The sequence below is a fragment of the Sorex fumeus genome, unplaced genomic scaffold, assembly GCF_029834395.1.
Source record: "Sorex fumeus unplaced genomic scaffold, SorFum_2.1 ptg000075l, whole genome shotgun sequence".
Classification (NCBI taxonomy): domain Eukaryota; kingdom Metazoa; phylum Chordata; class Mammalia; order Eulipotyphla; family Soricidae; genus Sorex; species Sorex fumeus.
Genome location: NW_026606132.1, coordinates 10433706 through 10460843, shown reverse-complemented (window position 1 = coordinate 10460843; position 27138 = coordinate 10433706).

The following is a 27138-nucleotide window of genomic DNA, read 5'->3' as shown; positions in this document are numbered from 1 at the left end:
CTTACTCCTGGCTCTTTGCTCAGGGATCACTTTTGGCTGGGTAGTGGGGATGAAAACCTAATTTTTATATTGATAATTCTAGTTATTCAAGTGTTATTATTTTAGTAATATTATTTTATCTGAAGCAATAGCACAGCATGTAGGACATTTGCCTTGCACACAGCCAACATGGCCGACCTGAGTTCGATTCCTCCGCCCTTCTCGGAGAGCCTAGCAAGCTACCGAGAGTATCTCGCCCCCACAGCAAAGCCTGGCAAGCTACCCGTGACGTATTCGATATGCTATGCCAAACACAGTAACAAGTCTCACAATGTTACTGGGGCCGCTCCAGCAAATTGATGAACAACGGGAGGACCGTGACCATGAACTATTATTTTAGTAAATATCAGTAAGAGTTTACTATGTGCTTATACTTCAATCAGGGTCTGAGAATAAAAATGTTTTGGCTTCAGAAACTAGCTGCTCTAGTGAAGAAACAAATAAAAAGAAATTAATTGAATCACAATGTAATAAATGCTACAGGAGGCACACATGTAGCAGTCTGATATTTTTATAATGGCTCTGTGAGACAAGCAAAGAAACGGTAATCATCCCAATTTTACAGAAGTGGAACAACAAATAAAGCTAAAGAAACAGTAATCATCCCAATTTTACATAAGAGCCTCAACAAATAAAGGGGACTTTATTTGTCCAAGGTTATGTAGTTAATGGTAGCCTAGAACATGACTCCAGACCCTCCTATTCTGTGGTCTAATCAATTGTAGAAGCTTATGTCTATTATTTCCAAAGGGAAATTATAGCTAATGTAGAGCACAATATTGATGTGCAAATAGTCTTAGAGCAGGATTACACAACTAGATGGGTGGAAACTTAAGTAATTATGTGTAGACTTGAGTTTAATTGCAAAGTTATGTGATTAGAGATTCAATGATCTCTTAGGACATGTTCAGCCCCCAAATATTTAGAAATCCTCATACTACAAGATTTTTGTGGCTAGACAACAAGCAAATAAACCAGGAGCTGGAGAGATAGTACAGGTGTTAAGACATTTACCTTGTTTGTGTTTGACCCTTGATTTATTCTTGGCACCACTTATTGTTCCCTAAACATAGTCAGGAAATACTCCTGAGCACAGAGTCAGCATTAAGTTCTGAAGGCTACCAGTTGTGGCCCTAACAACCTTTCCAAAACAAATGTACCAGTATGGTACATACACTCTTGGGAATGGGGGAACTTCAAGGTACATACATACACTTGAAAATACATACTTATCTAACTTTGGGCTGGAGCAATAGCACAGCGGTAGGGTGTTTGCCTTGCACGCAGCCAACATGGCCAACCCAAGTTCGATTCCTCCGCCCCTCTCGGAGAGTCCGGCAAGCTACCGAGAGTATCTGGCCTGCACGGCAGAGCCTGGCAAGCTCACCGTGACGTATTTGATATGCCAAACACAGTAACAACAAAGTCTCCAATGGAGACGTTACTGGGCCCGCTCGAGCAAATCACTGATCAACGGGAGGACCTTTACCTTTACCTTTACCTTATCTAACTTTACTGATTTTTTTTGTATACACGTTTTAGGGGATAATAAGCAAAATAAAAGTAGCAGGAAAAAGAGGAAGATCCTAGAAGGGAGAATAAACTATGCACCTTATCCCTTCTGTCACATAAAACTAGTTGCAAAGAAAGATGAAAGATGCTTGAATGTCACGGGAGAAAGAAAACAAGGAAGAGGAAGACTTAGCAAACTTATGGAGGATAATCATTTCCTGAGAGAATGATTCTGAGATGTGTTGGGACTTTGGATGTCAACTCATTGGTAACTGTGGCTGTGCAGATGAAAAGAGACAAGCATGGATGCAGTGATATCCTAAGATATGTATAAACCAGGCAAGGAAATCTATCCATCATCATAGCTAAGAGATAGGTACACTGTAATTCTTTACCACATCCATTTGCTTTTTTGTCACTTTCATCATCGTCGTCATATTTTAGTGATCTTATCACTTGCAAAGCACTGTAATTTGTTGTTGTTCGTTTGGTGGGAGCACATCAGTTATGATTGTGGTGGTGTGTGTTGAATGTAGTGCCGTGACTGAAATGCAGGGCCTCCCATATGCAAGGTGTTACTTGATCCACATGCCCAGATTCCCACACCATACTTTCTAATAAATATATTCATGTATCTTAGCAAGTATACATTTTTTCTTATTGCAGATGAGGAAATTATGTCTCAGGAAGGTCAAAGTACTTGCCCAAAGTCACTCGGAAAATAGGTACAGAATTCTAGTTCTTATTGACTCTCAGTCTAATTAACAATTCTGATATTACAGCAGATCCTAAATGCATGACATTCTGATTGGCATATTCCTGAGAAATTGTAGGGACTTGATTTCATTTCATTAACAACACATTCTCAAGTCATCTCTTAGGGTTGGTTGCTTCTGAAAAGATTTCCACAGTTGGCTAACCCCATCTATTTCATTTTCAATTCTTATTATCCCAATCAGAGTGACACTGCCTGACCTTGTCCACCAATTCTGGAAACTCATATTACAAGGAGTCTTGTAGCCTTCTATCCCTGACTACTTGCCTACAAATATAAGGCAGTGAAATTATTTTAATGAATCTTTAGAACACCCTCTGTTTCACCTTTTAATACATGTTGTTTTTGTTAATAATGCAGCAATCCAGACACTGGAAAACACAATTTAAGCTCTGTAATCTCTTGCTTGCCCCACTGACTACACTGAATAATTTTCAGCTCTCCTTTTTATGCTTTTTTGTCAGATATTTAGAGATATAGTCTGCCCAATTATCAACTTTCTTCTCAGATGTACAGATCTAATCTGTCTTGGAGTCTTGAAGGCAGGAGATGGATGGCAGGTAACTAGTAACCTAAAATGACCAATTAGGCCCAGATTTGAGAAGTTATATCTTTCTTTGCATGAGTTCAGATGCTTATGATATGTTTTTATTATTTATTGTCAGCTTATAGGATGTTCAGTGCTGGGATAGCTCATGTCTGGCCAAAAAGCTAATTCTCAAAGATTCACCTCCATCAGCCTAACTATAGAAGCATGGGTACAGAGCAACCTGAAATGCATGATAAAGCTCTATGATTTTAGATGCATGCTACTCAGAAGTCAAGCACCAATTCAAACTACCACATTCTGATGAGGGATTCCATGTGATGATATTTTCCCATTGTGAGGGTTTATCTTCTTGGGACTCTTGTTGATAGGGAGTGAAGTTTTCCACATTTCTGTTTTTATAAAAAAAATTCTTATAAACCTTCATCAAGAAGCAACCTGGATACCTAGGGACACACAGAAGAGTCTTCATCCTGCTGTACTAGAGCAAACTGTGAGAACATGATGTATTATCAAGAGAACCACAAGATTGTCTGAGAGTAGGTAATGAATATAAATAGGAGGTTGATTTTGGAGGGTTTTGAAGCTGGTAATAATCTGAAACTTTTTGAACAGTTGTAGAATTCTTTACACATTATGAAGAATAGAAGAAAAGATTCTAGGCCAGGTCAAATGGGACCTGTTTAAAGGAAGACTTGTTTATTGTTTTCAACTTTGGGATGGAGAAGAACAGCATTTACAGCAGACTAGATAATAACTTGAAATGGAAAGTACAAGATGAGGAGCTTCGAGAATGTGGAAATGTCATCACTGAGACATACCCATGGCCAATATTACTATCAGATACTGTTATGTATCAGCCATTCCATGATCTTTTCAAAATCACTGATAAGGATTGCACTATTATTACCATTTAAGAGCTAAAGAAAATGAGCTCTGTGAAACTAAGTAATTTCTTCAAGATAATACAACAGTATACTCTTCTATCATTCATGAAACATGTCATATTACTTTAAAGGATCATTGGTATTCTTCTTGTTCTGTACATTCTGAAAAAAATGTGTGTTGATCGAAGTACAACTTTTTTCTAACTCTTTAATACCTGCTCAGTGTCTAAGGACATCCTGACCCAAGAAACCCGGATCCCATGTTTCACCAAAGAAAAGAATGGATTCAAATCCAAGATTTTCTCAAACTCTTTACATTTGCTGCCTTTGTTTTCAGAGTAATGAAAATCAAAAATTAAAATGTGTATGACAATTTCTGAGATATGAAATAATATTTCAGTATAAAATTACATGGACAAACATTTTGATGCCTGACTAGTTGTATTTTAAAATATATACTCTTTGCTTGATTCTACATGGAGTTTGGTGTTTGAAAGTGACAATGACATCAGGGAAATGAGTGATAGCACAGCGGTAGGGCGTTCGCCTTACAAGCAGCCAACATGGCCGACCCGAGTTCGATTCCTCCGCCCCTCTCGGAGAGCCCGGCAAGCTACCGAGAGTATTCGATATGCCAGACACAGTAACAACAAAGTCTCCAATGGAGACGTTACTGGGCCCGCTCGAGCAAATCGACGATCAACGGGAGGGCCTTTACCTTTACCTTTACCTTACAATTGCTGTCTACAAAACTATTTCCAAACTGAGAGGACATGATTATATAATCGTAAATATTATTCCAGACATGAAGGAACAAAACTTACTATCTCAAGCTGTATATATTTCATATAAGGAATATTTTTATGGTTAAATAGGAAAGAGGGGACATAGTCAAAGCTCTGTAAACCAAATAGAAGTTATCCTTTGGCAAGTGACACTTCTGTTTTTAAGGGAAATGGTTATTTGTAAGGCTTTCTCAGTTTTGTACCAGAAAGTCCAGGATGATCCAAACTCTAGAAAGTTTTGATCAGTGGAAAGGGCACTGACAAAGATGTTTGCTGTCTTCATTCATGGATCTTTGCCTAAAAACATCCTATAACTAGTTTTCCTAATCTTTCTTTTGGTTTTTAATCTGAAGAGGGCACTTAAGACAGTTATTTGGTCATTTTGGCAGTGCTACCCAGTGTTTCTGTATTTTTCTCATATGCACCAGAGGTATACTTGTTATTAAATTTTTGGTTTTTTTGTTTTGTTTTGGGGGGCACACATATCTGTCCTCAGGATTTCTGCTTCTGTGCAAAAAGATTGCACCTGGCCATGTTTAGGGGAACATATGTGATGCTGGGATACAAAACAAGCATCTTAATCCCTGTACTATATCTCAAATCCCATCTTTATTTTGTTTTTTCTTTTTTTAAAAAAATATACTTTTATTTTTATGAAGTAGTTCACAAGATTTTATTACATTTAATATTCGAACACCAATCCCACAACCATTATACTTTCCCACCACCATATTTCAGATGTTTCTATCCCGAACGCAACCCCCTGCCACAAAGCAGAATCAAAATAATTTATTTTGTATTGTTTTTTATGAATAAATCACTGAAAATTATCCAAAAAACTTTTCTTAGAGGAATGTATGTGAAGATTGTTGTATTTCACCCAGGGGCCATTAAACCTTTCTTTAAGAAATTACTAATATGTTGATAAAGGTTGAGCCTTGTGTGTTCAAACACATATATATGTATATATATATGTGTGTGTGTTTTATGTAAAAATATATTTCCCTCTAAGATTGGTTGCCTTCTACTATAAATCACATCAATTGTGGGTGTGCTACATTTAGAATATTGGTGGTATAAGGTACGAGATGCTGTGTGGTCACAAATGCTGCCCAGTGGTCCAGGAATATGTTCACTCATGGATGAATCTCGGCCCAGGTTTGTGGAAAGAGGCTGTGAGCATAGCGGTAATTGAGTTCTGGAGGTTTTTGGCTGCTGGGGCTGGCTCCGTTGGGCAGGGATGGAACTCATCTGCCCCCCCCCCCCCCCCCCCCCCCCCGGCGCAGATTGCCCTGAATGAAACAGTCTGATGCAGGATCTAGTGGCATTGCTATGGTGAGTCATTTTATGCTCTCTTTTGGGAGATTTATAATGAGTCTCTGGATCATAACTGTTGATGAGATTATATCCTGTCAGCAAGAGATGGCTTGTGGGAGTGACTGCCAAGGTGGCAGAAACAGCGGGAGATGGGGAGAGGTCTTGTTTTTTTCTTAATCTGTCTTTTATTCTGGAGTTATCTTTGGCAACTACCATAAAGGTTAGAAAGAAAATTGTTTCATTTCCTGCACTCTCTCTGATCATGAATTCAACACTCCTTTTTACTTTGGATTTAGCAATTATCTTCAGAAATTAGTCTACAACTGTGTTAGAAGACACATGAATAAAATGATGAACTTGTTACAACAATCCTGGATCCAAGTTTCCTGTGGCTTCATATGGGTTTGTGAAGGACTGAAATAACGTTTCATTAGTGATAAAATATTGCATTCCCATTTCTCTATTCATCTAGTAAACTTGGACTTTTTTTGAGAAAAATTATATATCTGGGACTGAGTTTAACTTTATTTATTGTATTTTTTTGTGTAGGAGTACTGCTATTTATTCAGCCATTGATTAGCTGATTGAATTGTGCATGAACTCCACCTTACATTTTTTTCATTTTTTATAATTTCATTTATTGAATCATCGTGAGAGCAGTTACAAAGCTTTTGGGTCTAAGTCTCAGTCATACAATGAAACACCCGTACCTTCACCAGTGCCCATTCTCCACCCCTAACAACCCCAGTATACCGCCATCCCACACCCTCACCCTACCTGTGGAGCAGATGATTTCCACATTACTCTCTGTCTCTACTTTGATCACATTCAATATTTTGACACCAGATCCACCCTTTTTATTTGAGATTTTACCACAACACTCAGATCTGCTGAAAAGGCAACAGTAGACAATTTGCTTTCTATTGCTGGTTATGAATAACATATTATGTTGTGTGGCTGCAGTAGTGGCCACGCAATTTTGAAATTCCAAAATTTTAACACTTAAATCTGGAGGGATTTCTGCCAAAACCTGCTGGGTTCTGAGATTTGCTCCTGAGTCTCTAGGATCATGGCTGTTAAGCAGCTTGATCAGGAGCCAGAAAGGTCATTCGTGGACGATGACATGGGGTCTCATTCGGGTGGGGCGGACAGGACCGGCTCTACCCCCATCCTGTGAGGCCTAAAATGTCTCATCACTGCAGGCCCAAACCTGGCTGTACAGTGGCCTCTGGAGGATGATGGACACCGAGCGGCCAGGGCGAAGCAGGCGGAGGGACAACACCCTTTTCTCCCTGGGGTGGCTCAGCGACAGTAACCTACTGCATGGTCCAGATGCATTTCTGCTAAAGCCGCTGGGTTTTGAGATTTGTTTCTGGGTCTCTGGGATCATGGCCGTTAAGCAGCTTGATCAGGAGCCAGAGAGGCAGTTCGTGGGTGATGACTTGAGTTCTTGTTGGGGTGGGGAGGACAGGACCGGCTCCACCCCCATACCGTGAGGCCCAACATGTCTCATCACTCCGGGCCCAAACCTGACTTTCTAATGGCCTCTGGAGGATGGCGGCCACTGAGCCACCAAGGGTGAGCAGGCGGAGTGACAACACCCTTTCCCTCCTGGGGCAGCCCAGCGACAGTAACCTACTGTTGGGTCTGTGCACATTTCTGCCAAAAACCACTGCGTTTTGAGATTTGTTTCTGAGTCTCTTGTATCATGGCCATTAAGCAGCTTGATCAAGAGCCAGAGAAGCCGTTCGTGGGTGATGACTTGGGGTCTCATTGGGGTGGGGAGGACAGGACCGGCTCCACCCCCATCCCGTCAGGCCCTGAGTGTCTCATCACTGTGGGCCCAAACCTGACTGTCCAGTGGCCTCTGGAGGATGGCAGCCACTGTGCCGCCAGGCGGTACAGGCCAAGGCACGAAACCTATTCTCACCTGGGTTGGCCCAGCACCAGTAACCTACTGCAGGGACCGGACGCATTTCTGCCAATAGCCACTGGGTTTTGAGATTTGTTTCAGAGTCTCTGGAATCATGGCCGTTAAGCAGTTCAATCAGGAACCAGAGAGGCCATGTCTCCAATTATATAGCTGAGCCGGAGGTGGTTTGTGGGTATGTTTCCTACATACCTAACTTTTGGCGGTTTACTTTCTTGGTAAACTTTGCCCCAAGTTTTTGGGGTCTGGCCAAAGGCACAGCAATTTTGGGGTATCTGGAAGACTGAAGGCGCCATCAGGCTGCTGATGCACTTACCTCACAGATTGAGTTTAATTTTAGAGACAGAAATATAAGTAAGACAACATAGGTCTTTAAAGATTTACTACTTGATGGATGAAATAGATATATCCAGACAGATATAATGTTACAGTGATTTTAAAATTACAAAGGAACCAAATAAAATAGCTCTTATGTTTAACACTTGAAAATTTGAACAACTAAATAAAATTGAACTTGAAGTATAAGCCCTAATAGTTGACTTATATTTTGTAATATAAGTGCTTGACTTAAACTTTGATTTCCACTGCATCCTCTTATAAGATGTGTGTACTTCAAAGATATCTGTTTATAGGTAGAGTGAATGTTTGTATACATTTCCAGTGACAGGGCTAGTTAAAGAGACCCCAACACCAACCTCTGGTTCTTTTAGAAGTCTTGGTTGATTTTGATAACTGTTCAGAATATCTTATTCTTTTCTTCCCACTCTGAAAATCCCCACTTTTAAGGCATTACATTCACAAATAAATATAAGTGAGCGCATAAAACCCAGGACCTTCATGCTCATCCACAATGAAGTAAAATCCCAGCATCACTCCTCCTTGCATTTACCTCATATTGTGAACCCAGATGTGCTTTGTGAACTCCAGGACTTATAAATAATAAAGCTTTTGGATAGTTATTACTGGTGTATATTGAAATCATAATGAGAACTACAGGGCCATTCTAGTCAAGTCATTAGTTAGTGACAGCCTGAGACAATCAAACAACAGTAACAGTACTTGCAGCTAAAATATAAAATAAATATCTATCAAAAGGATATAAAAATAATTGTATAAACATATGGTGATAAAGGGAAAATATTTCTTATAGAATTCCAATAAGAATGTAAATGGAGTAATTGTAATAAATATAAAATCACTGTGAGAACACAATGGTAGTAAGATGCAATGAGCGCTTAAAACCCAGGACCTTCATGCAGGCAAGATGCAATGAAGGCTAAAATTAATAGGTGAAATTTTAAGATTATGTGGTATATTGTATAGTCTCAAAATATCCTCACAAATATGTATTAGTTACTGTTCTGATTTTAACAGACTCGTAGATTCCTTGGTCTCAGATCTCCAGTTTAATTCTATTCTTGGACATGGGCTCACTTCTTATGAATACTATAGTATTCATTACTATAGTAAATGATTCATTACTATAGTAAATACTATGGTAGAGAAGCATATAGTATAAAATATATTATAGTAGAAAAATATAAGATTAAAACTTATACAACAGTCATTGTACTTCAGAAGAGTCCAGGTTATAAAAGAGAAAAGGTTGTAAAAGGTTACATCATGGTTATAAAATGGGAAACTATTATAAATTGGAAGAAACTAATGATGAGACGTGATAACCAAAGTGTGTGATTGTAGACAGGATCCTGAAACATAAAGAAAATGATGTAGCACTGTAGCACTGTCCTCTCTTTGTTCATCAATTTGCTCCAGTGGCCCCAGTAATGTCTCCATTTTGAGACTTGTTATGTTTTTGGCATATTGAATATGTCATGGGTAGCTTGCCAGGCTTTGCTGTGCAGGTGAGATACTCTCGGTAGCTTGCTGGGCTCTCCGAGAGGGGCGGAAAAATCCAACCCAGCTCAACCGGGCTGACTGCATGCAAGGCAAACGCCATACTGCTGTGATACTGGTAACAAAATTAGTTAAATTTAAATAAAGTTCTATAGTTTCATTAGTAGTGGTTTAACAATAATTTCTTATTATTGATAAAATATAATACATAAATTACATGTTAAAAGAGAAAATAGAGTGAAGGATTTATGGAAAGTATATTTTCACTGCAACTCTTCTATAAATATAGAAGTATTTCAAAATTAATAATAAATAAAATTAAAAGTCAATAACATTACAAGCTAATAATGAATACACCATTTTTTCTCCTACCATCATAAATCTTATTTTCTTCATGTATGGACTTGAAATATGGAATTGTTAAGGAAGCAAATGCTTTGTAACTTTGTACAAATTTAAAGCATTGTATATTTTTTAGAGTACAGCAGTAGGGCGTTTGCCTTGCACGCAGCCAGCACGGCTGAGCCGGGTTCGATTCCTCCGCCCCTCTCGGAGAGCCCGGCAAGCTACCGACAGTATCTCACCTGCGATATATTCAATATGCCAAACACAGTAACAACAAGTCTCAAAAAAAAAATGGAGACGTTACTGGGCCTGCTCGAGCAAATCGATGAACAATGGGAGGACAGTATATCTTTATTCATAATTATTCTGTACTATAACCACAGTTTCTATAATTAAAATGTTCCTTTGTGTTAGATTTTCTCAAAAAACATTATAAATGCATTAAATAAAACCAGCCTTTGAATAGTATGGTGAATTTTGTAAAGGAGTGAGGGTTGGGTTAAGTCATGAAAGTAGAGCTATGCTTAGCAGACCAGGAATGGAAGGCCACTCTAGAGAGGACATTCTCTAGTATACCCTCTGAGAAAGCTATAGAAGTTCAAATTAGGCAGCCTGATGGGCAAAACAAGCTGTAGGATTTGGAATTTCCATTTATTAGAGACACAACATTGTCGTTGAACTTAATTGAAGATACCTTAACTAAAAATATCATCCTTTATTCTAAGACTCAAGACATAGGGGATTATGTGAAATCTTGAGCTTGTTTTTCATGGATATTTTCTTCTTCTTTCTATGTTTTCTCGGTGATCGTGAACAATCATTCTTGGAAGAAAAGACACTCTATATGTGAGTAAATGGAAAGAGCTAATGAAATAGATTTGTTTATAAGATGATTGTGTCAATATGATAGACAAGTTTGTTAATAAGCCAACTCCTAATGTTTTCAAACAAAACTAACCCCTCTCAACTATAACTGGGTGTTTGTTAGATTGATGTTTTAGGGAGTATGATGAGGTCTGGGACATAGTGGAGGAGGAGACAAGAAGAAAAAAATCCTAAAACAAATGAAAAACTTTATGATACCCTGTCCTTTTGGCATGCCCCTCTCTCCCTCAGCTCCACCCTTTTCCCCTCACCAAGCAGATTGAATAACATTTTAGGGACATATCATGTAAAGGACATAACCATATTCACTTAAAGTTAGGTGCAGCATATTTATTTCTAAAGGCCCAAAGAGAAAATAATTATAGATAGACTTCTGAGATAGATATTGACAGCACCAAATCAGCCATGTTATGTTCCATTATTACACCTCCTAGATAAATGTGAGACAGGACAGCTATTCACAATGCTTGGGAGATTTCAGGTAATTATCTTGAAGGATAGCTTTACCGTGTACTTTGTTTGAAAAAAGAGATCTATGTGTATAAAAACATCATAAAGAGGTATACAAAAACACAATCCAGAGGAAAGACATGAGACTTTTAGTATCAGGGTAAAAGTACTAGAGGTCTCAGAAAGAATTACCAGAGTTTATCAAAGTCTACCCATAGGATACTGATTTTGTCCTCATATAATAAGTCAAGTCTCAAGTATTCTGAAGTCTTATTAATTAGCACAAAGTAATAAGTACAAAGAACCAAGGTCTAGGAAAAGAACCAGAACCAGAAACATGACATTTCAAGGAAAGCACACTGAAATGTTTTATAAGAATAGAAAGCGATTTGGGGTAGGCATATTGTCTAGGCAAGACAAGGTTACTTCTTTTCCTCAAAGAAGACTAACTTCATTATCCTTCCATTACTCACCCCTGTTCTTGTTACAACAAGCTTTATCCCAGAAATATTGTAAAGATATTTTTGTCTGCCAACTAACTCCTTTTATATCAAATGAATAAATCTTCCAGTATTTAGGGTGGAGGGCAGGGGCAGGTGCTGAATTTGGCATATTGATGAAAGATTTATTTAGGATAATCAGGGAGGACCTCTTATAAGAGTTGAAATGAAAATAAAGATTGAAATTATTTGTTTTGAATTTTGGGAGACAATTCAAAGCTGAAAGGAAGCTTGGAAAAAATACAAAACCCAAAGATAGAAGTGTAATCAGGTACATTTGTGAAAAGCAAGGAGACTGCTGTGGTTTGGGTAGAAGTAGTGATGAGAAGAATGGGATAAAATCACAATAGTCAGGGACAGATATTTTAGGACTTTCTTGATCTTACTTAGACTTTTGCTTTTACTTAGAATAAAATAGGGAGGTATGTGTGAGTTCGAGGCTGAGGATTAACATGCCTGAATTGATGTTATAGAAGAATTCATGAACTTCTGTGTAGACTATGTAGGACACGTTTTTAAATAATCCATGGATTTCTCTATCGACTAGGTAGGAAACTTTAGGAGGGTGCTATGGGAATCTGCAGGACATTTTTTTTTTTGCACAAATAAAAGACAGTGGACTTGTCTTGGAATCTAGCGCCAGAAAACTGCATTCTATATTTAAATCTTAATATTTATAGGAGATATGGGCATTTGAAATATTTGAGAAGCTAGTGTGTGCTTCTGTGTGACTTTTTAGATTGCATACATAGTGAAGGAGCAGAAGGACTTGTGAGCATAACGAATTCATAACCATTTTATGTTCCAGTTGAAAATAAGAAGGTTGATGAAGCATAGTATGGTAAAAATATAATACCTCTCTGCTTTAGAAAGAATTAGGTGTTATATATGTGTATATACTATTTATCCATCACAACTCCAGATAAAATTTCTTAGTATCTCAAGCTCATTATCTGTAAACAAACCCATCACCATTTGATCCATATTGCTCTCCCTATTCATTCTTCATCTCAGTGAGATGAAGTTATCTCTACCTAAGGCCCCAATTAGCAAATTAAGTGTAGTTATAGGCTTTCTCTCTCCCTAGCATATCAAATCCATGACTAGTTCTTGGAACTTGTACCTCCAAATCATTATGGATTACAATCACCTATCTCCATCTCCACTGTTACCAGACCGATCTAAGTTACCTTCACCTCTGCATGAATCACAGTAATTGTCCCCCTCTTTGATCTTCTGATTCCTAGTTATCCATACTATATCATTCAATTAAGTTTCTACCTAAAAATAAGAGGAATTACTCTATAATGAATAACTAGGCCTTCTATCACTCTCCATTGCCCTCAGTATAAATCCTTTAGTCCCCTGCTTTTTTCACTGTTTAGCTTTCAAGATCCTTATGTATTTCATCCCTACCTGTCTCTCCATGGATTCTTCTCTTGAAAAACCTCTGCTCCAAATGAATTCTGTTTTGTAGATGTGCTGAACCATGTTGCTAAACGGCTGTTGTTCATTTTATGAGTCTATTTGAGTTGTCCTTATTTGCCTAGACATTTGGTTAATGTTATTTTGGATGTGTCTTCAAGATTATTTGTGGAAGATATAATGTTTGAATTAATAGAGTAGAACATATGTCCTCTGTTATATGGGTAGCCCTCATTTTATCCATTGAAATCTTAATAGAATGTCAACTCCTGTGAGTAAAAGGGATTTCCTCTTGCTTTATACTGATCTGGATGACTAGTCTCTCCTGGCTGTCTCTTCAACTCTGCCTCTCTCTTTCCCTTTCCTTCTACCTTCTCCATGCTGTAAGATAATAAGCCATACAGTTGTGTTCTGTATTCTGGTTGAGTTTAACAACTTGGCCACTAATTTTACAGCCCACGTCAAACACCAGACATATGGGTGAATATACAAGGTTTTGTATAATTCCAGTTTTAGTATTTTTTGCCTTCCAATTGAAATCCTAAGCACTGTGTAGCAGAGATGCATAGTTTTATTCCACTGTGTCCTATCTGAGTTTCTGATCCACAGAAACCACGAGAGTTAATAAATCATTATTTCATGCTTTGAGTCACTAAGTTCCTGACATTTTCTTATAAGGCACTAGACAACTAACACAGAAACCAAAGGCACAGATTGTAAAGTAAATGTCAGAGGAATGGTGGATACTTCAATACTGCCACCTTAATTAGTCTAATGGGAAAGATATTTAGTATTTTTTCTAGTTGAATAAACTGTCTCAACTAATTAGTGATTTCTGTATGATGATTACTGATTATTAATGCAGGAAATTTAAACTCTACAGTCTCTCAGACTAGTTTATCATAGAAACAGCACTAATTAAAAAGGTTAGATAGCTTAAATGGATGATTAGGACTGGCCTTTGATCCTAAAAATCAGGGCTATAATTTTGTATCTGAGTCTAGGTAAGTGACCACTACCAAATCCCTTAGCTGTTTTGAGTTTAATTTTCGTAATTACAAAAAATTGGGTGGAGCGATAGCACAGGGTGTTTGCCTTGCACTCAGCCACCAGGCTGACCTGAGTTGAATTTCTCTGCTCCTCTCGGAGTGCCCGGCAAGCTACTGAGAGTATCTTGCCCACACGGAAAGCCTGACAAGCTACCTGTGACATATTTGATATGCCAAACACAGTAACGACAAGTCTCACAATGGAGACGTTACTGGGCCCGCTCGAGCAAACTGATGAACAATGGGAAGACAGTGCTATAGTGGTACAAAAATGTAAATAAGGTCTTTATCTTCTCTAGGATGTTTATATGAAAGTTAAACACAATAATATAAATGAATGTATCAGAACACCATGAAACCCTATGTCCATAGTACATTCTAGTCTCCGTCTTTCTTTCATAGCCCAACCTATTTTACAGTTGCTAAATGCTTCATCTGGTAAGGAAACTGTGTCAACACGTTCTGTTAGCTATGATACCTTTTATTTGAATGAGTGAACTTAATTTTGATATAGTTAAGATTTTCTCTATAAATTTAATAAGGGGAAGTTAAATATCACAAAATAAGATGCATTTTAGTACTAAATATATTCATCAATACAAATGTTAATTTTAAAGTCCCCTAAATATTTCTCAAATTTATGTTCATATCTATGAACACTACTCTTAGGGACAGTGCTATTAGCTCTATGATTTCATATGAATTAGAAAAAAATGTCTTCTCGAAGAGGGTAGAACTTCTTATTAAAGCAGACTTGGTAATTTTCAGCTCTTGTTTGCCCCTTCAGCCAGTCATTCTTGTACAGTGAACCTCAAAACCAACCATATACAGCTACCCTTCTGTCTTTATTTAAATCCATGGTATCACACCTAGAATATGACAATAGATTTTCATATATTGCCTGATCCTACTTGTTCCTTTACCTTCAACTTATCCTACATGGCTCTGTCAGAACACAAATTGACCCAGGGTGCTATCATGTCTAAAATCTTATAAGAGAATAAATTTCCGATTTCTCAGTCTAACACCAGGAATCCTGCATGACTGAGTCATATTCTCTAACCTTGTCACTTTTTATCTCACAATTCTAGTTCTCTAACGTCAAAACACTTGTTCTCCACATGCTTCCTGCTGGTTTATACTTCGTTCTTTGTTCTTACTGATTCATAGACTGTTTTGTCAGCCCTCTCCGCTTCTCTCCTTGAACTAAATCTTGTTCATCTTCAAGGTTCAGTCTGATGTTAAACTCCCCTCCCCTGACACCCTGACTAATCATCTTCCTCTTGAAAACACAATTTATGCAGAAGAAATCATGAGGATGGGGTGTTCTTAGAGCCCCCAGTGCATTTATACCTCTACATTTTCACAACATTATAAAACTGGCTACATGTGATGTCAATATTCTAGCTATTTCTCTCTCTTCCTTGCTAAAAGTCAGTGAGGATAAGAACAGCTCTCTTATATTGGCATTGTACCTAACAGAGTACCTGCCACTTATTAAAGGCTTTCGAGATGTTTATTGAAAGCATGCATGCATGCATGCATGTTTGGAACATTGGATGAGACTTATAAACCACCCAGTCCAAATTCCTTATAAAATCTATGAGGGAAATGTAGGCTGAGAGAGAGAGAGTAAATAGCCAATGAAAGTCACATAGTTAAAAATTGACCCAGGCTTTGAATGAAAATTCCGTATTTCTGTTTTCCTGCACTGCTCTTAGATTTATCATCTATTAAATATTCAACCAAATAGACAGGTACGTTTCTTGAGAGAATTTTCAATTTATAAATCTCTGTTCAAATGTGTTTCTCCCTTATTTTCTGGCAAATACCATCTGTCAACTGGTATTTTATGTGAATGGAATAACAGAAGGTTTGTGCTCTTTGGAAAGTGTTAGAAGTTAATGCTTCCCGCTGTGATCCATATTCGGTTGCTTAAAAAGTTTTTTCAGCATGAATAAGGAAAAATAAACTTGAAGATTAACTATTTTTTTTACAGAATGTAGTTCGGTTCAATGTTGCTTTGGCCCTTATGAAAAATTTTGGAAGTATGACCTGTCTTTTTTAATAACTGTACTCCCAACAAAGATATCAAAGAAGAAGTTGGTAACAATATCTTTTTAGGTATTTGGAAAAAAGTTCAAGGTGGGGTAATAATGTAGGTTTCATAAAAAATAAAGCTCTATATACACATAAAATAGTCGAATAAGGCAAACTTTAGATGAGAAAAAATGCTACCAGTAAATAAGACAAACAGTTGATATTTATATATTCTAGAAACTGATTGGTTGCTTACTCAATTGCTAATAAAATACATTAAGTTACCCAATATGCAAACATTGGATATGGGAATTTATAAAACTAAGTCCTACTTTTAAACTAGCATATGGAAAATATTTAAACCATTTATCAATCCAAGAAATTTAAAAAATAGAACATTAATTAGGTCAATTTTATAGTTGTCAAATTAATCAAAATAGAAATGTTATTTTCTATCCATGATAGCAAGATTGTGCCAGATTTGTATATCTATATTACTGGTTGCAATATAGTTTGGAATAAGCACTTGGGGTTTGGGATACATATAACCCTTAGTATCGTAATCTTGGGCTGGAGCAATAGCACAGCGGGTAGGGCATTTGGCTTGCATGCAGCCAACCTGGCCAACCCGAGTTCAATTCCTCCGCCCCTCTCAGAGAGCCCGGCAAGCTACCGAGAGTATCTCACCAGCACGGTAAAGCCTGGCAAGCTACCCGTGACGTATTCGATATGCCAAACACAGTAACAACAAAGTCTCACAATGGAGGCATTACTGGGCCTGCTTGAGCAAATCGATGAACAATGGGAGGACAGTGCTACTTCTATCGTAATCTTACTAGTGAAAATTATACCTTAGTAAATAATACAATAGGTGAAAAAACTACAGTCATAAATTATCCCTTTTGAATATTATATAATAGAGAAAAATAGGAAATCACCGAACTGTTTTATAAAGGTAAAGTATCTGCTGAAATGGTAATCACCTGAATAATTAGGTATAATGGTTGTTGGAAAACAATATAAATGAAACTAGTACTTTTATGACAGAGAGCAAAAAACTAAGCTAAAATCGCAATGCAACTGTAGTTTATTTGTTCAAAATGTTTAATTGCGACTTCATGGTTTACAATGCTATCAAAGCACATAATTCAATCAGCACTCCCATTACCTGTGTGCCTCTCACTCTCCCAAGTACCACAAGACCCCTTCCACACAAGCACTCTTAACTCAATTGTGTGGAGCAATTCTCACATTTTGTTGTCTTTGAACATTTGTCTCTACTTTTATGTATACATAAGTCCCGCAAATGAGAGAGATCATTCTGTATCTATCCCTTTCCTTCCGACTGGCTTCACTCAGCATGATATCCTCTAGTTCCATCCATATGGCTGCAAATTGCATGATTTTATTCTTTCTTCGACCTGCATCATATCCCATTGTGTATATAGACTAGAATTTCTTGATTCATTTATCTGTAGTTGGGCAACTGGGTTGTTTCCATATTTTTATTATTGCATTAAGTGCTGCGGTGATCGTAGGTGTGCATAGATCCTTTCAAGTCATTGTTTTTTAGTTTGGAAGATAGATGCCAAGATGTGGTATTGCTGGATCATATGGTAGTTATATTGCTGCTTTTTGTTGTTTAAAAAATTATTAGACACCAGAAAATTGCAAAGCTATTCATGACTGGGTAGTCCTATTTTGTGGATAGATTGCATTTGTGGATATTCCTTTCCATTAAGGCTGAACAGAGGACATTCCCACCAACAGTGCATGGATGAGGATTCCTTTCTCACCAGATCCCTGCAAACTCTAGCTGTTTTCAAACTTGGTTATTGTCATTTTCACAGGCATGAGATGATAAATTATTGTAATTTTGACTTTCATTTCCCTAATCATGGTGATGATGAACACCTTTTCAAGACTGTTGGCCATCAGTATGTCTACTTAGACATGTCTGTTCAACTCCTTGCCCCATTTATGGATGGGATCATTGAATTTTTTGTTATTTATTAAGACATTTTATATATCTATTTATATATTTGGATTTGGAGCTACACCAGGCCATACTCAGTGGGTAGGCCTGGTAATACAGTTGGGACTTACTTCTTGTGGTGCTCAGGGGACCATATGGGATGCTGGAAGTTGAACCAAGGTCAGTTGTGTGCATGGCAAGCACTGTATACACTGCTCTATCTTCCAGACCTGTTGTGGAGTTTTGTGAGTACTTTATAGATACTGGATATCAACCTTTCATCAGAAGTATTGTGTGAAAATATTTTCTAGCACTTAATTGGGTGTCTTTTTTTTTTCATTGACTCAACATGAGATACAGTAAGGAAAGTTTCTTCAACAAGTATGTGGTGCTGAGAAAAGTGGTCAGCTACTAAAAAAACTCAGACTTCTTTATCATGGCATGCACAAAAGACAAATCAAAATGAATTAATAACCTTGATATCAGACCTGAATCAATATGATACATAAAAGAAAACAGACACAGAACTCTCCATGGCATTGCAGCAAAAGGCATCTTTAAGGATGAAGCACCACTGACCAAGCAAATGAAAACAAAGATAAACAAATGGGACTATATTAAACTAGGAAGCTTTTGCATCTCAAAGAAAAAGGTGACCAGGATACAAAGACAGTCTAGGGAATGGGAAAAATATTTATCAAACACTCATATGATAAGGGGTTAATATCCAAGATATATAAACTAATGGTAGGACTTTATAAATTACATGTCTTTCATTATAGCCGTAGTTTATTTAGCTGTGCAAAACCTTTTTAATTTGATGTAGTCTCATATGTTTATTTTTGTTTTTGTTTCTTTTCCACTGTGGTCATATCATTGAAGATTCCTCTGTAGTCAATTTCCTGGAGAGTTCTGCCAATATTTCTTCAATGTATTTTATGGAATCTGATCTAATCTGAAGATATTTAATATACTTTGAACTTATTATTGTGAAGGTTGTGAGGTATGGTTCTAATTTGATTTTTTCACATGTGGTTTTCCAGATTTCCTAGCACCATTTACTGTGAAGATTTTTCTTTGCTGTACTTCATATACTTAGATCCTTATTTATAGCTTTATAAGTCAAAGTTGAGGAATGAGATGCTTCTCATCTTTTATTCTCAATATTGCTTTGGCTATTCAGAGTTTTATTATTCCATACAATTTTTAGTGGAGTTTTTCCATATCTTTGAAAGAAGTCATTTTCATTATAATGGGTATTGCATTAAATCTATATAGTATTTTGGGTAGATTGGTCACTTTACTAATTTTAATTCTTCCTTGAATTCATGAACAAGAAATGTCTTTCCATATCTTGGTGTCTTCTTCTGTTTCTCTTGCAATAAAAGAGTTTTCACCGTATTAGGCTTTTGCCTCCCTTGTTAAGTTGATTCATAGGTATTTGGCGTTTGGGGGCAATATTTTTAGGGAATAGTCTTTTTAATATTTATACCTTTATATGATGGGTATGCAAATAATTGGTATGCAGTAATTGGTATGCAATAAAGGGTATGCAAAATTTTGAGTGTGAACCTTATGTTCCCCTGAAAGCTTTTGCTATACTCCCAAGGAAGAAGTAATAGAAGAGAGACATTTTAAGACTCTCTTTCTCAGAACAAAATCATGCAATTTGCAATAAAATGGATGGAACTAGAGGATACCATGCTGAGTGAAGTCAGTACAAAGGATAGAGACAGATGCAGAATGATATCTTTCATAGGTGGGACTTAAAGATGAAAGATAGTAAGGTCTAAAGTCACCATAATGTGAGAACAGATACTTTTAACTGAGTTGGATAATGGGATACTTCAGAGAGAGGGGTGCTGAAGTTCTTGGAAGAAGGAGGTGAGTATACTGGTGAAGGGTATAGTGTTATATGCACTAAAGTGTGTAGAATCATGTGTATTATAAATAGTTATTAATATTTTAAAATTTTAATTGTTTTTGGCTGCACAAATCAGTGCTTATGACTTACTCCTGGCTCTCATGGGATTTGTGGGGGTGGGACCTGGGGTGCTGGGGATTGAACCCGGGTTAGACACGTTCAAGGCTTGTGCCCTATCTCCTGTTTTTTGAAGAGTTTTCTTTATTAATATTTCTTCCGGCAAAAATTAATTTAATGATTAACTAGAAAAAGAAAGGTTATGTTTACACTAGACACTTGTATACATATGCTATGCTCCTTCTGAGAGCACTTACTCTTCTCTTAACCCTTGTTTTCATTATATGGTAAAAGTAGTTCACCCAGAGCTCAGGAGACAGCTACCAAGACAGCTCCCTGCTACTGAAAAAACTGGAAATCCCCCTCAGTCTTGTTATTCTGCTTATTGTTCATGTGTTGCATGGGTTAATTCACGACTTTATATGTAGCTCACTAGATAAGTGTATTGTCTATGGGGCCAGAACAATAGAATAGCAGGTAGAGTACTTTCCTTATATGCTTCTAACCATAGTTTGATCTACAGCACCACACAATGACCCATGAGCCTGCTAGGAGTGATCCCTGAATCCAGAGCCAGGAGTAAGTACTGAGCACAGTTATATGTGGTCTAAAAAAACAAAAGTGAAACACAAAAATAATTAAGTGAATGCCTGGTCTTTAATTTCAACTCCTTACATCACTTGATCACTTGATATCCTGTTACTCATTGATTTGTTCGAGCGGGCATTGGTAACATTTCTGTTCGTCCCTGTCATGTGCTAGTGTAGCCCAATGGTGTCTGCTTGTTCTAGGAACATGAAGAACCTAGAACTAATCATTCAGAGTCTTGACGAAGAAGTCTGATCATCTCGTGGGTGGGCGGCCACACTATCTTTTGACTTCCCGTGGAATCCAGTCAGTAATGGCTCTAGTCCAGTGGTAGTTTCCAAATCTCATTACATATCCAGCCCATCTGATTTTTGACACCTTGATAAAAAAGACAGCATCCCTGACTCTTGATAGTCAATGGAGGTCGGAACTCTGGAATCTTTCTCTCACTTGAATGAAGCATGATACTCCAATCATAGCTCTTTGGATTCCTCTTTGGGAGAAATGAATAACGTTCCCATCCTGTTTTTGGAGGGCCCAGGTTTCTGAAGCACATATTAATGCAGGAAGAATAGTGGAACCGAAGAGATGTGCCCGGAGCTGGAGGTTCTTCATCCTCTTAGCTATTCTTTTTGGCACTCTTGAAGAGGTTCTAAGCCGCTCTCTTCCTCCTGCATAACTCAGGTGCCAGGTTGTGAGAAGCCAAGAGCCCTCTCATAGACCCTGGCCATGGTTCCCATGTTAGGAACTGCATGGGACAGACATTGATGACAGTCTCCCAGGACTTCCTGATCTCAGCAGATACCTGATCTATAGCCACATAACATCAGGCTGACAGTTATCTTATCTGGCCTTATCTATAGTAACCTCCAGGATGCATCTACTGCCCTAAGACCCTTTGATATGCAAATGTAAAGCTCAGGATGCATCTACTGCCCTAAGACCCTTTGATATACAAATATAAAGCTCAGGATGCACCTACTGCCATAAGACCCTTTGATGTACAAATGTTTACCTTGAATGTTAGGTAAAGCTCTTGTTGCTGACTTTACCATGTATGGTTATATTGCTCTGCTTGTGACTGGGCTATCCCGGACCCTATATAAACAGCCTGTATCCCTTAATAAAGCCTGTCCCTTTTTCTCTCTATTTCTAAACTGTACTCTGTCTCTTGTGTCTTGTGTTCATTCCGTGGGTCCTTCCCTGCACCTACGGATCCTAGGGCCACCTCCGCGGGCCAGAGAGTGGTTTTGCGGGCCCCCCGCACCAGGTCATTTGTCATGTTGACTTCTTGATCTAGGTACACATAACTGTTGCATTCGGAGATGTTCATTCTGTTGAGAGTGAATGGAATGTCAGGAACGAGACCGTTTCTCATAAACATTGTCTTGATGAGATTCAGCTATAGTCTGACCTTTCCACAGTCATGGTCAAAGTCAGCAAGTATTTGTGCTGCTGGACTAATGTTTGATGTTATTAGAACGATGTCATCAGCAAAGTGGAGGTGGTGTAGTTGCCGACCATCTATCCTCACTCCCATTCTTTCCCATTCCAGTCATCGCATGACGTTCTCGAGGGTGGCACTGAAGAGTTTTGGTGAAATGGTATCATCCTGCCAAACCCTCTCTTGACATGGATGATCACTTCCTTGTAGAATGGTGAGATCCTGGTAGTGAATCCATAATACAGCTCGTGGAAGGTCCTCCACTACCTCCACTACCCAGCTGCCACTTTGCTCCAGGACGCTTTCTGGATGCTTGGGCCAATACTCACACACGGGTAAAGCCCTACAGAACCAGGTAAGCAGAACTCTGTGACCTTGGACTGCGGGCTCAACGGAACCCAGGAACAGGGATCCTCTGCCTGCTCCCACCAATCTCTGGATACCAAGGGGTTAAAACTAGAAACCCCACCTTATCCTGCCTGGAAGACCCACCCTACTGGTACCAGATAAATTCCTCATTGGCAGCCCTCCACTATCTCCACTACCTAGCCGCCGCCACGCTCCAGGATGCTCTGCGGCCGCGCAACACATCATAAGACACTTAATACTCTTTATGTATATAAATCAAATTATATGAAGTTATAGGAAGTGAAATGGAAATTCCACTTTGACAACAAATCCAAACCGTTTCTTTCTTTCCACATTTAAATAGAAACAGATAATTTTCATCCGGCACCTATGTCTATTTCTCTACTGTTTTTAGGAAAAAGAAGAGCTGAGTAATGAGCTTCACTGGTTCCCAACGCAGTTTTCTGGGGGCTGAGGAGGAAATCCAATAAAATTAAACCCATTTGATTTATTGGAGAGGTAGAATTTGTTGTGAATTATTTCTTTTCTTTCATTTGGCTTTCCATTAATCTTATTTGGAATATAAATAGATTCTAACACCAGGTAAATAATAACAACTTCCTCTGGATATAGTAGAAGCAATAATGTGAGACTGGCATACATTCAATAATCACTAATGCTCATGCAAGCTTTTTGAGGACATGATAAGCCATATATTTCTCAGTAGTTGTATTCAAGGGACCATATGTTTTTATAAGAATGGAAACCTTATCCAAGCTTAACCAATAAGGTTTCTGACCTAGAGTTTTAAAATTTAGTCTGAGAAAATAAAATTGACATTACAGCTGATTGTTAATGAAGAAAAAGGAGCATATTTAAGGGTTTCTGGTTTTAGTCATAGTTGAAAATTTGATGCATGCTTTCTTCTATGCATAGAAAAACTAAACAAATAAATTCTTATTTTTTCATAAGCTGGTTCGAGTTGGAATCTAACCATCATGTTGATTACTGCAGATGAAACTGGTTTCTGTGAAACTGTACCCCATCAAATATTACCTTGATGGCAGTAATGAAATTGCACTTATTTTCATCACAGGCTTACTTAGGAAGTTTTCATCATATCTTATTATTAAACTTTTTTCTCTTTCAAAGAAAGATAATTCTGCATACAATCTATAAGTAGTCATATTTTAAATTAGCCAAACACCAAATGTTTTTTTAGAAGATTAAATCAGAATTGTAAAAGCACTCACTGTTTCTTTTCATCAACTCTGTTTGAACCACAGCAGGTATGAATGAGTAGAAAATCCATGAATTGTACATTAGCTTTTATCTTTTACCCAAGGCTAATTGTTTGCTTTATTTTTCTTCTATTAGAACTGTCAGTGCACAATGATATATGGTAAGCCTTGCATCTGCTTGTGAAACAAAAGGAAATTTTAAATGTGGATATAATTATACAGTTCCACAGAATTTGTTTCTTTTTCTTCCCTACTAGCTCTCATAAAGGCAAGAGTTTTTGTAAATTAACACAATCAACTCTGGGAATAAATATGTCAACAAACAGTGTTTATGCATTTGCTGACTGCTGTCCTTATGGAAAATATTTTCCAGAGTTGATCTTTAGCACCCAGTAGGGCGTTTGCCTTGTGCGCAGCCAGCCCAGCTGAGCCAGGTTTGATTCCTCCGCTCCTCTTGGAGAACCCGGCAAGCTACCGAGAGTATCTTGCCCACATGGCAAAGCCTGGCAAGCTCCCCATGACCTATTCAATATGCCAAACACAGTAACAACAAGTTTCAAAATGGAGACGTTGCTGGGCCTTCTCGAGCAAATCAATGAACAATGGGAGGACAGTGACAGTGACAGTGACAGGTCTTTAGCTTTAGGAAGCATGAAGATTTTGTATCTATGTGTATGAATGTGTATGTGTCAAATTCATTTATCAACCCAAGAGCTCTCTTTTATAAACTAAATGCCAGTGGGTGACTCTAAACCTGGATAGAGAATTCCTCTATCTCCTTGACACACTGAGGATTCCTTACTTTTACCAATTCTAGATAATAGTCATGTTTACTTTTCTTAAGTCAATTTCTGCTTACATTTTTCTAACAATACCATGTGAGTCTGCAAGTAATGCTGGTGATCATCAGAACTCCAAAAGTAATTAATATTGTAAGCCATTTATTCAATAAATTCCCCCCACATCTTCGTTTTTTAAGTTAATGGGATCAATTAACTAAAATTTCCTCAGAGAAGTGGGAATAAAAAATATATAATCACATGTCTACTCTTCGAGGTATTTTTTGAAAGTTTCACTGTAATACTAGTTTTATGTCTCTTTACTATTTATAATTACTTCATAAAATAAATCAAGATATGATTTGTTCCCTAAGATCATATACCTTTTTTCATAACTGACACTAAACTTATTTGTCTCTAGAATTTTGATTCAACCGGTTTTATTTTTTTCCCAAGAACTCAAATTTTTATTGAATACTCAAGAAAAAGTGTAATTCCTTGGGTAGTATATATGTCAAGGGATATACGTGTATGGGAAAATTCTAAATTGATTAATGATAAACACTTCTACAATGCCAATAAACATTGGTGAGCAGATATTTGTGTTTAGTATCAAGTTAAACAGTAAGGAGTTTCATGTGCTTAAATATATATAAAAGTGGACAGTAATATACTTATAAACCTTTATAAAGTGTGAATGTGGAGAAACACACGAAGTCAATTTACCAGTTATGGATATTAGGAGGTGATCAATTTCATCATAGTCTAGCTATATTAACTTAATGGTTTTCAAAATACCTTCATTATAATCTGGCAGGATCAGTTTATTATTACTACATCATTTCACTGCTCCCATTCACAGAATATTATTATCTATACTCACTGAGTTAACCTTCCATTTTCTCCTCAACCATATCCAGTAAGTACATAAATACTAAACACTGTTTATCATCCACCTATTTTATATTTATCAGAAACTTCCATATGTCCATGTTTGTCAACCAATTTTCAGTTTGTTTTACGTAATATCTCAGCAAATTATGATTTGGTTTATCACTTTCTCATATGTTGAAACAATCCGATCTGAAATACTGCTTCTCACTTTCCTTTATTGGGCCTACATAATTTCCATTGTCTCTTATTGCAGGGATAATACAGCTTTAATTCTTGGACCTCTTAATTTCATATGCAATCTCTCCTTTAGAATATTATCTTTTTCAATTTGTACAGTTTCAAAAAACCAGCTGTACAATGAAAGTTCTCAAGTATGCCTTTGAAAATAAAAGTACTCTATTTGTTCCAGACACATACATTGAACCAGTAACTCAGCTTTTCTACTTAAATAATTTTTCATCCCATAGAGTGTCTTCTCAGTCTTCTGTATCTCAGGTCATGTCATTTGAAACTTTCATTTCATTTAGTCAAAAATCTCAGAATTAGCTTTGGCACCACTCTTTCCTTCCTATGTCACATCCATTAATCTAGAAATTGCATGATTCTGACTCTAAGATATTTCCCAAATATGCATCTTGTTCTCTCTGCTGATAACAAGATAAACAGAATCCAAGCCAATATTATTCATTTTTTATTACCCCAAAGCAGTGGTTGGGGGTCTTGGTGACCCTGCCACACAGTACTCAGCCACCGGGGCTGGATCTATGCAAGTATATAAACTGTGGACCTATGGTGAACTACCAGGGCTACCTTGGTAGTAATTGTGGGCCTATGGGCCTACACTAGGCAGTGTTTCATGCCACGTGTGCTGGGGTTTAAGTTAGTGTCTAGATACATAATATACATATACTAGATAATAATATACATCCATGACTGCTGGCCTATCTACCAACAATGATATACTCCAACATTATTTCTTGCCTAGATTACTATTATAGCTTATTAACTGGCTTTTGTACCCACCTGTGTTCAGCCTACTTGAGCCTGGAGAGTTCTTCCCCTAAATCTTCACATAGCTGTATTCCTTAATGTCTTTGGATCGCTACTCAGAAAAAGCATCCTTAATAACTGCTTTCATAGATCTGTCCAAAAGTGGGTCCATTCGTCCTATCTGTCCTTTTCTAATTTCCTTATTCATTTAGTTTTCATAGAACTTTCTACTCTGAAATTATAACAGTGTTATTATTGATATATGCATTGACTGTATCTGATTTAGACTACGGGCAACATATCGGCAAGGCACTTGACTTGTTCACCAGGGCCACCTTAATGTTGAGCATATAATAAGTACCCAAAAATTAGTTGTGGGGTAAATGAATCATAAGTCAATCAAAAGCAAGTGAAAATTAAGGTAAGTGGAGTTAAATAATCTGTGCAATATTACAGAGACAGAGAGCTCTGACTTATAATCAAATCTCTGTATTTTTTATTTTTCATGAAATTGCCCACACTCAGGAACAAGGCATGAACATAAAACCTCTGAGG